A 10,966-nucleotide genomic window follows, 5' to 3' on the forward strand; every position below is an offset into this window, starting at 1 on the left:
TGAAAAAGCAATTAAAAACAAGTCATACACTGTTAGGGTAGGTCTGACAGCAGGAGCTTGAAAGGTTCTGAATTGTTCCTTGAAGACACATATCTTCCTTCATTGCCTGCCTCTGCTGTAGGAAACCCTGCTTAGACAGCAGGCTCAACTCCTAGCAGTTGCGTCTTAAAGTCTCCTCTGTGACATATTCTTCTCATAGGCATGCAAAGGCATCAGCCTTAGAAATTCTGGATTTGCTATTCACAGCATTTCATTTCTGTAAAAAACAAAACATCTAAAGGTGAGGTTGCAAGGTACTGGGACTGTTTTTCACCTTTGAAAGGTTTATGACCATTAAGGAGTGATGTACTTATAACTAGGAAAAACAAAAAACAAAAACAAGCAAACAAACAAAAAACCTCCACCCCCCAAAAAAAGCTGCCATCAAGACAGACAGGTCCGGATTCTCTGCTAACAGGCTGCACTGAACAGAACATACATAAAGATATTAAATATGATAACAGACACACCTTGACAGCATTATTATGGCTACCTGGTTGCACAGCCAACTGAATGTATTATTGCTTGCACAGTGACTTACAAGTAACAGCATCCGACCTAAGCAAAACAAACAAACCCCCCAAACACGTAATTTCATACTGCCAGAGACTGTATTCACATACATTACAGAGCAGTCAGACTCACCAGTGATTTCTGTGCCAAAACCACCTATCTACAGGGAGAATCAGCACAGCTAATTATGACAACAAATCATTAGGAACGCACACCAGATAAGCGGGCCTGCACTACTGGCAGTTTATGGGATCCTAATCCTCTCCAACTACATCTCAGCAGCAAAGCTAAAAAAATGGGGAGCGGGAGAGTTTGAGAGGAAAGTCTATTACCTTCCACCAATCTCCCTGACAGAGTCGCTCCAATTGTTGATCCAAGCAGAAAATTAAATCCAACACCAGGAAATCCCTCTAATATCATAACCAGCTTAACCTCTACTAATTTAACAGGCAAATATTATGGTCTGCTTACAATAAACATTTAACTGCAGCTTAAGTATATCTACCTGCAAAGTCAATATAGATGACTACTTGCAAAGCTTCAGTAGTCTGCTGGTAGCCAAAACAAATACATCTGAATAAAAGCAAGAACTAAGCAGAGGTTATACTTATGGTATCAGACTCAATCTACACCTGACACCACCAGAAACACCACACAGAAGTATGTTTTCATCACCTGATCCTGGACCAGTTTGTTTAATTGATCCTTAGGTAATGCAAAGTACCCCTCTTAGGCAAGTCCTCTCCCTTCTCCTTGCTTTTGTGGGGAGGCTGTTATTCATCTTCCTTCAAACGTGACCACTCCATGTTGCTTTTCATAGCTGTGGTCAACAGTACCTTCCTCGAGTCCTTATTCTTGGAGAACAGTATTCTACCTTGAATAACCGACTCAGCCATACAGCAAACTGCTAACATCTGTTGCTCAATGGTCTTGTATATGACCTGTTACCTTAGGTTATTAAAAGGCCTGCAGCCCGAGATCAATCATTTTAAACCTCCTTTCCAGGGAGAATGGTGCTCATCTTACCCATTCAAATAATTTTATGATATACACAGTCACCATAATTATCAAGGATTAAATAAACTTGTCAAAAAACTATTCAGAGGTTAGGAACATAACAGTAAGCTCCTGATCAGAGATTTGGTATTTTGATTCAAATTCTGGAAGACAGGGTATTTTGCAGGGAAAAATAACGTATTTATAGATTTGCCACATAGACTTCATGTTGCCAAGCGCTTTCTGAAATTTAATAAAAAATAGCGTAAGTGGGGCAACTGCCACTTGCTGCACTGATACATCATATCAGACTAAATGACAGTAAGTGGGACAAAATTTTTGCAGTTTTCAAGCCCACTGCTGATCATAGCAGACATTCTGTTTGTAATTACACAGAAGAGATTTCCTGGGACAGACAAAAACGTTTTATCATGCCAATTGTTAGTCACTTAAACCATCTCTCTACAGCCCTTCTGTAACTGTTTATCCCATTTTTGTAAGGAACACTCCCCCCCTAGTTGGAGCATACTCAGGGGAGCATGTTCAACCTTCCTCTGCCCCCTGCAAATCTACAGTTTCATTCTCTGACCTGCAGCCTCACCATTTTTTAGTTTGCAGACAGCTGGTGACTTGCCCGAAGGTGATGTCCTCATGGCTGACCCACTTTTTCTTCTACCCTTGGGAAATCCCAGTGCATTCTCAACCATATTCAACGGTTCCCTGAGCTTTTTCCCTCAAAGACAAAATTCCCCAGAGGTGTAAAACTTGGTTTTAGATTGGAAGCTCAAATTTTATTGTTATTTGAAGGATCTACAGTTCTAGAGGAATTTGTTTCCTTTGTACTTAATATCTAAAGATAATATTAACAAAAAAACCAATAACATTAAGGCAGATAATGGCTGTGGCCTGCACCTGTTTCTCTCTATGCCTGAACATCTTAGAAAGACGTATGAAAACTCTTGTATATGCAAGCACGGCCCATTTGAGTTCTTTCTGCACTGTTGCGTGAGTCAGTTTCCAAGGAGAAACGGTGTTACTAAGATTATGGAAGAGTTTTACAAGCTGGTCGGGACTGCCTCTATATAATCCATTTCGACATGTGTCAATGATGCCATCTAGTCCACAACTGTCAGTATCTGCTTGCATTCTCCCAGCCCATGCAAATAATTTTTTCCCATACATAAGTTTTCCTATCTGTTGAGCTAAGCAGTTCTATGACTTAGGCATATGTCTTCTCATTCTGCTATCAGATCTTGATCAAGCACCAGCTTGTCGTGCTTGACAGAAAAATCCCTTGAATATTATTCTCAGAAAGAAAAAAAACAAACAAACAAAACCAACTTCAAAATATGTTCTTCAGGGCAGATTCACTGTAAGAAGCCTTATTTGTACTTTGATCCTTAATTTGCCAGTGCTATGCCAGGTAACAGGATCCTGAGAATTTCCTATTACAGAACACAGATGGTCAGAATTTGTTTCTATAAAAAAGCATCATAAACCTTATGTCATATCTGAATGTAAAAATAATTTTAATTCTATTCATAGCTGTAATGAAGTAACAGAAAACTAAATTTTGTACCTGAGCTGGCCAAAGCTCATAACAATTTTTCAAACTGATCTCAACCTGAAATGAGTAATTGCGCATTCTGTGCTCAACTTGCCAGAGTAAGCTGGCTACCGGCAAATGCTTCTAATAATACTCCACAGACAGAACAATTACTGGTTCAAGTCCAGCCTAGGATGTTTGTAGGGGGGGAAAAAAATGTATGTCATTTCATCACAATCAGACACACAGGTAGCAAGGTTAAAGAAAATCTGTTTCGCAAAAGAAGCAACAACATTAAAAATACCAGCTTCCGAGTTGCCATCAAACTTGAAAATAGGCTGCAGAGACCTACACAACCAGATAGCCCCAAGTCCTAGAACCCAAATGCCTCCTGCCATTTCCCCCATGTCAACGGTCACAAGAGTGAGAAAATACTTGACTACCTGCCCTTTGCATTTGCACCTTTTATATTTTCTTTTTTTTCCTGTTAGCTCAATGGACAAAGCCCCTTAAGTCTCATCTCTACTTGACAAGCAACCACTCCTGATTCTTTCTAGATACGGAAAAGAGCAGAAAGAAAAAGTGCATCTTCCACAAAATGCTTCTTAATACAACCAAACTCATGCTCAGACATCTATGAATAAGTCATACGGGTCGTGCATACAGAGCACAACATTGCTACAGAGAGAAGCAGAAAAAATTGGGAGGCAATTCTGTCCTGGCCTACAACTGGGGAGAGACAGTGGAGTCTGGTAAAGGGCCAGCATCCATGCGTCATGGTCACTAAAAAAGTTGGGAGCTGAAAAAAGGCTGAAAGATGCCTTCCAGCCACCTGAAAACTAAACTCTTTAAAATGCATGTATCTTAGCCAAAAGGCACACTGAAAAGCAAATGAATGTAGTGTAGAAGTATCTCTCTATGATGAAAATTTAAGAAACTGAAGGGCTCTCCCATTCTAGCTCATCTTCCGATAGAAGCTGAAGCCTGACAACTGCAAATTATTTTTTCATGGGAGTTTTCCTTAAGGACAGGACCTAAAACAAGGGAGATGGTGGATTCTAGATCTCACGCTCTTTTCAGATCAAGGCTGGGCACCTCTTGCTGTTTTCTGATCAAGGCTTGGCACCTTTAAAAAGGCATGCTTTAGCTACTGCAAATTTTACTAAAAACAAAAACAATGACCAAAAAAACAAAAATCACATTTTTGAGTGCTTAGACACTAATGAATGGAAGTTGAGAATCAATGGAAGCACTGTTACACCGCATTACCTACATTTCCTCCTCCATAAAGCCTACAAACAGACGCTGATCCACAGCTTCACGTTCCTGGTTAGCCAATCTGAAAACCTACCAGCAATGAAGAGAAACAGCTTCCCTCTCTCCTGCCAGCTCTGAACTCCTGCATGCCGGATTCCACCATGAGCCAGTTCAGTGACTTGTACCAGCAGAAAAACTGTTCCTCTTCCTAATAAATAAGGTTATTTCCTTGGCTTAGAGCTCCTTGAACTGGTTCATTGTAGGGTCAGTCAAACGCAAGTGCCAGCACAATGGAGGAGCGGTACCTCAGATCCATTTCAGCTTCAGTCAAGCTGCGCTCTGTGTTCGTCTCCACAGCAGGAAGCCCTCGGCCTTCCATGAGATCACACGATTCAGCCACTTCTGCTTAAAAGCAGTGGAGTAACTCTGCCTGAGGCCAACCTTTTTTTTTTTCAAGGAAAGCAAAATTTAAAGAAACCAGTTAGTTTCAATAACTTACTTTCATAACCCCTAAACTAGTAAATTTTAGAGTCTAATGCAGCTAGATTCTGTTTAAATAATTCAAGATGTAATTAAACCACAAAGCTCCAAGTCTCCTAACACAATGTCACCACACAGGTGACTTGTGTTCTCTGACGAGGTACTTCAGCAAGCAAGCAAGAAACAACTTTTCTTCATGAAATGAGGGAAATAAAACACAAATTAATGGAGGGTCCAATCAAAAGGAGCACTGCGCTGATGCCTATATGAAGGTAAAAGTATAAGACAACTACACCATCCCCTTGTTTGAGTGTGCAGAACATGTATCAAGAATTTAAGCTGTATGTCAAGAAGACTATGAAGTTCCTAGTCCCTAACTGTAGAAGTGAAATAAAAAAAAAATTATGCTAAAAGAAGAGAGAAACAACAGAACTACCTACTGACTGCTCTCCACTACCTCTAAAAAGGCTGGAAGCTGGGAAGCAGGCAGCAGTGCAGCAGAAAGGCAAGACGGCTGTAGTCTGCTTCAAGCGCTGCGTATACAGCTACCTACCTCTGAACAGATGTACGTGCACCTCACGGTCCTCAGAAGCAACTTATTGCTTTTTCAAGTTAGGGATGGATGAACTGCACAAATCGGGGTTTGGGAAGGGGGAAGAGAAGAACTTCAGATACGTTCCTACAGTCAGACTATGCTCCTACCAAGGAGGGGAAAACACCTTGTGGCAATAGGTCTTAGGGTGACTAGCAATGATCCTGTGGTGAAACCTCCTCACTGGATGGCGGTATCCCATCCTCTCGCACCAGGAATACCCACCCGCTGGGCAGAGGAAAAGGAAGGCTGCAGAAGCAACTCAGATACCTGACAGGCAGACAGCTGAATTTGCGAGGTGAAAGGAGAGCGCGGCGACCTGCCAGTCAGGTGCAAGACTGGCACACCAGGTGCTGGGAGGCAGATTCTTACGAAGAACAACAAGTTGAGGTGCGGTATGATTGAGGTCTACACAACCAAGTTCTGCACGGAGAAGGTGAACAAGAAAAGACTGTTCACCGCTTTTTCCGGAAGCAGCAGCAGGCAACTCTAGCAGGTGGCATGTTTGAAACAAGTGCAAAGCACAGAGGAGTTGTGCAGTGCCCTGCTGCAAGACACAGTGGAGGTTAGCATTTACACTGAGTCCAAAGAACTGGACAAATTCACAGAAACAAAACAACTAAGAAAAACAAACAAACAAAAAACCCCAAACCAGCCAGCAGAGGACAACTGCATATGATGACAAAAATCTCTGACCAAAAAAAAAAAATCACTGAACTGAAAGCGAGCGAGTGCTGAGAGAGCACTCCAGGAAAATAGCACGGCCCACCAGCTCCAACCTCCGGCTCCCCCCTGGGCATTCGGCGTTGGTCACAGTGACAGGTGACATGCTGGGTGGTCTAATCCAGAACAGCCAGTTCTGTATCACCCCAGGGAGAAGCTGGCAAGCGTGATCCATATGGCTTTCAATGGTGTAGAGGTGAAGAATGATAGCCTGGGTGAAATCCCAAGTTCTGTAACGTCTGATGCAGGGTAGGGAAAAAATGGGCAGAATTTTAGAAGAAACACCCCCCCTCCCAAAGAGCAGTTTTGAGGGTATGTGATATTTAAATGGGACCCAAAAAACCAAACAGATGAAATAGGTCTCAGAAGTAAGGTGGGGAACTAGGATGTATAGATTCAAGGGAAAACACGGAGGTAACGTGTACCCCGGGAACCTGTTAACAGGGTGGCATTCTCTGGTGCTCCAGGGAACAAGGCACACAGAAAAAGGCCAGGTCACTCAAGGGGAGGAATAGTACTACCTACCAAAGAAAAAAAATAGACTCAAAGGAGATAGATAAATGAATTGCATCAAGCCTAAATGGAAAAAAAAGTAGCAGTAAAACTACCCCATCAGACCAGAATAAAGGAGCACAGTGATTTGCCGTGGAAGAACAGATGGGCTGTGCCTTTGGGAAACAGGCAGCAAGGGGGAACTTCAGTTTCCTCATGGAGTCAGGACATCTCACCAAGATGAAATTTTAAATAGTAACTTTGTAACTCAACAGTAACTCAACTTTGTTGAGTAAAAACAGAAATATATCACCTTTAAAAAAAAAGTCTTTGGCCAGTGCAAATTCTGCTTGGTCCTTTAAATTGCTTGATTTTAATTGTAATTTACTTATTTTACAAGCAAAAAGTCTTTTAAAAATAGAAGATGTGTGCAAAAGAAGAAAACAGCACAAATTCTTCCAAGTTAAGTATTTTTTTCTTGATGATTTTAAAGAGAAGCAAATTTCTACAGATAAAAACTACATATTTTCCACACATATCTGACCAGAGGCCAGCCAGCCAGTCCGCTGGATGACAGACAGACAAGAAATAGAAAGACTGAATAGAGCAAAGATAAGAAAGAAGATGCCAAGGATTTTTGGTTGTTGTTCATTTTAAAGAGCTCTGCAGAGGATCTGGAAAATCAGAGAGTCTTACTTCCGCACCAGACACGTTCCAAAAACTGAAAATGAAAAATAAAACTAACTGGCAGGCAGGGAGGAGAAGTCATGATTTATAGACCTATTAGGAAAGGCTAGGAGCTTTTAGGAAGACTCAACAAGTACGCAGATAGAGCCATCTCACTAATAACAATGTCTCTGGATAGCCAAAACCTTCTGGTGTGGCATCAGACCAAAGGCCGTAAAAATTAAGATGTCCCAGGATAAAACTAAAGTTTCTCTAAAACTAATAACTGGCTAAAAGAGAGGAAAACACACAGGAATACATAGCTAGGTTTCACAACAGAGTGCTGTTACCAGTGGAATGACACACCTTGTGTACATACAAAATTACTCAGGCTAACAAAAAGACTGAAAAACTGCAGACTGCAGCACCAAGAAGGGTATAACTAGGGCAAGCATGTTATACGTGTCCTCTTAGCCTTTCCTTAAGCATCATCTCTTGGTCACTGGCAGAAAAAGGACTGGAGCAATACAGGGTTTTGGCCTGAGCAGTTGGGTTTATAATCCTATAATCAAAACCTTTTCACTAGACATCAACTTCTCCTTATCCCTTTTGCAATCTTTCCAAATCTGATTGGTAGGCCACCAAAGCTTTCCACACATACGGCCTCTGGGCTGACGGCAAGCCCCCTAGCATTTACCGTCGCACGGACAGTGAGGAATCCACTTCCATCTGTCACGGCTGATGCTAAATCTCTTTCTTAAGGCTAGGCTGCCCCACTTCTCCAGAGAAGAGGAAATCTGCGCCCACAAGCATTCTCTCTGCTCCCTGTTGCGCCTATATGGATGGAGTCAGCCCATGATCTGCAGTTTGTTCCTTTCATATTGTTCACCAAATTGAAGATGACATGGCTTGACACCAAAAGGAAAGGGTTTCCAAGCACATCTTATTTGATTACATCTACAGTCCATCACACTGTCAACATCTTCCTTCTCAACTACAAAAAAGACCCTTTCACATGTAAACGGCTCTTGAGTAGTGAAGACGACTTAATGGAAAACAGTGTGGAACTGGGTAAGACCAAAAGGGATTGCGAGTCTGATGAAAAAAGCTAGTGTGTCAATTTTTTTTTTCCTCCAGCAAGTCGAATACATTGATGTATCTGCTGGTCTACAAAAACCAGAAAAGTTAATGTCAAAAAAACACTTGATACATCGAGTTCCAAGCCACATTACTATTGCCAGATTATTTCCCATATTTTCTGGGATAACTGTCGTGGGTCTCAACAGTGTGATACACAGGCTGTTGTGGAGAAGACCAAGAGTTGGTCCTGCGTGACATGGAGGACTGCCATTACCCAGTTTGTAGCTGGTAAGACTCTTACAGGCAAGGGAGTCTCAATTTGGGTTCAGACACACGGTATAAAAATCACATCATCTCCCTCACCTCCCACCTCTCCTTCCTAATGCTTCAATAAATGTCCAACAGATTCTCCCATTCTTCCTCTGCCCTAGGGAGGGAGGCCTCATAGCTGGTCTTCCTTATTCCTCTCTCCCAAAGCAATCTTAACATTTATTCCAATTGGATGGTGTCCCACAATGGCGTTTAAGGGGATTTCAGGATGTTTCAGAGGAATACCTGCTTTTTGGTTATTTTTGATGGAAGAAGGGGAGCGAAGCACTAGTCGTGCCCATTCTGCATCTTATTCAGTAAACTAGCAGAGCTAAAACACCCTTTTAGCAAATGCTTCCAGCAAATATTGGGCTGTGCCTTGCAACGTTCAAAGGAGAAGATGGCAACAAAGCCAACAAACCCTTAAAAATGAGGGAACAGTTTACAAAGTCCTCCCTTGAGGACTTTACAGGAACATATTCCTCTATAAGGCCCTATTTTCTGTCTTCTGCTCTGTTCTCAAAGTTACTGGAAGGTCATTATGGAGCTCTGGCAAATGAATCTAATCTAGGACCTTCCCAGGATGGGGAGCCATTCCTGCAGAGTTTATCTGGACCCTGCACATCGATACATACATAATTAAGACCAAGGCAGAAAACTGACAGGACACAATTGAAGAGGTGAGCCCACAGCAAGACCCACAAGAGAGTAGCGGGCTACCTAATAAGCTATGAAGTGATGTGGCAATCTTTCTGTAAGAGAGGGCAAGAAACAGCATGAAGGGATCCCAGCACTAAAGATAAAGACGAAAGAGGGATTTGGCTCTTCCTGGATCTGTCTGATCACTCCTGCTTTGGAAAACGAGTACCAACTGCTTCCGCCGGAGGAGAGCTCCATGCTGCCTGTTGCAGTGTAGAGATACACTTGCCTTCACCACCAAATACTGGGGTTGGGATGGAGAGAGAAGGGAAAGGAAATCCACACATGGGCCACGAGCACCACTTCGTTAGCATCAACCCTGGGAGCTGGTGAAATAAATTTCCTAACACCAGAGACACTCCTTTCTGGAGGACCAAGAGCATTGATGGGGATCCGACTTTCCTCTTGCTAACTATTCCAAGAAAAAAAAGGTTAGGCAGGTATCCCCAAGACTGATCTTGATAAAACTGTCCTACAAGGGAATGATAATTCCAGTGTTTTTCTTTGCCAGCCAGAGAAGAGGAACTTTGCCCATTCCTGAAGGAATGAGAATATCACAAAGCATGCAAAAGCACACAGAGCACAAAAGTAACAGCAGTGGACACCACATACACCATTCATGAGCATCACATCTCAAAAGTTTCTGATCCCACATACATCAGCACAGGAATGCTTGTTATGAGCTGGATGATCACTGGCATACAAAGGAAAAAAAGCCAAAACATTAACACATAATTCCTACCCTGCCCCTCTTATACTGAGCGATAGTCTCAAAAGAAGCTGATACACCAAAATGTGGTGAATAACTACTAGTGAGACAGTATGGATGCACACTGCCTTTTAGTCATAGCACCTGTATAGGCACAGCACCTATAAGCATTAGTGTCGAGGGAGCATTAGCACACCCTATCTCTCACACTCATACAAAGAAAAAGTTCTCAGGCTGAAAATCTCTGTTGTGACTCACCGAGAAGTTTGTTGCTAAAAGGTAGCATTTTCAGTGACAGTACAAGGAATATAAAGAAATTCATGAGCAATAGTAAAATTAGGAAGCCTTTCCTTCTATCAATCAAATTGCCTATACTTTCTCCTTGCAAGCCTACGGAAATTCAAAAATATAGAAGAAAGATTTTAATATACAGCTGGTTTGGACTGCTCAGAAACATGATACCAACAGGTATTGAAATCCCCACCCCCCAAAAAACACAGGGGGTCTTGAACTTGGCGTGCAAGTAGTTCAGCAACACTGATGGAGTGGCAGTGTCACTCCAGCACTTCATATAGCATACTGGTTCCTTGTTAGATACAAGATGCACTTCAAGGTCACGGTGTTCATCTTGAAAGTTTTGGTGGGTCAGACCCAGGCTACTGGATACCGCCTCTCCCGGTGTGCAGGGAAAGCATAATGACTACAGTCGCGTTCACCAGTGCAAACTTGGGCACCGTGAGCAATAACGACACAATGGCAGGAAACTTCACGCAAAAAGCTGCAGAAGACACGGCAATGCACACAGGAGTGAAATCTCCCACCCCGCAAAAGCTAATGAGGAGGAACTCTCAGCCTCCCGCCTCAA

This window comes from Pygoscelis adeliae, unplaced genomic scaffold (assembly GCF_000699105.1).
Source record: "Pygoscelis adeliae isolate BGI_AS28 unplaced genomic scaffold, ASM69910v1 Scaffold259, whole genome shotgun sequence".
In the NCBI taxonomy this organism is placed as follows: Eukaryota; Metazoa; Chordata; class Aves; order Sphenisciformes; family Spheniscidae; genus Pygoscelis; species Pygoscelis adeliae.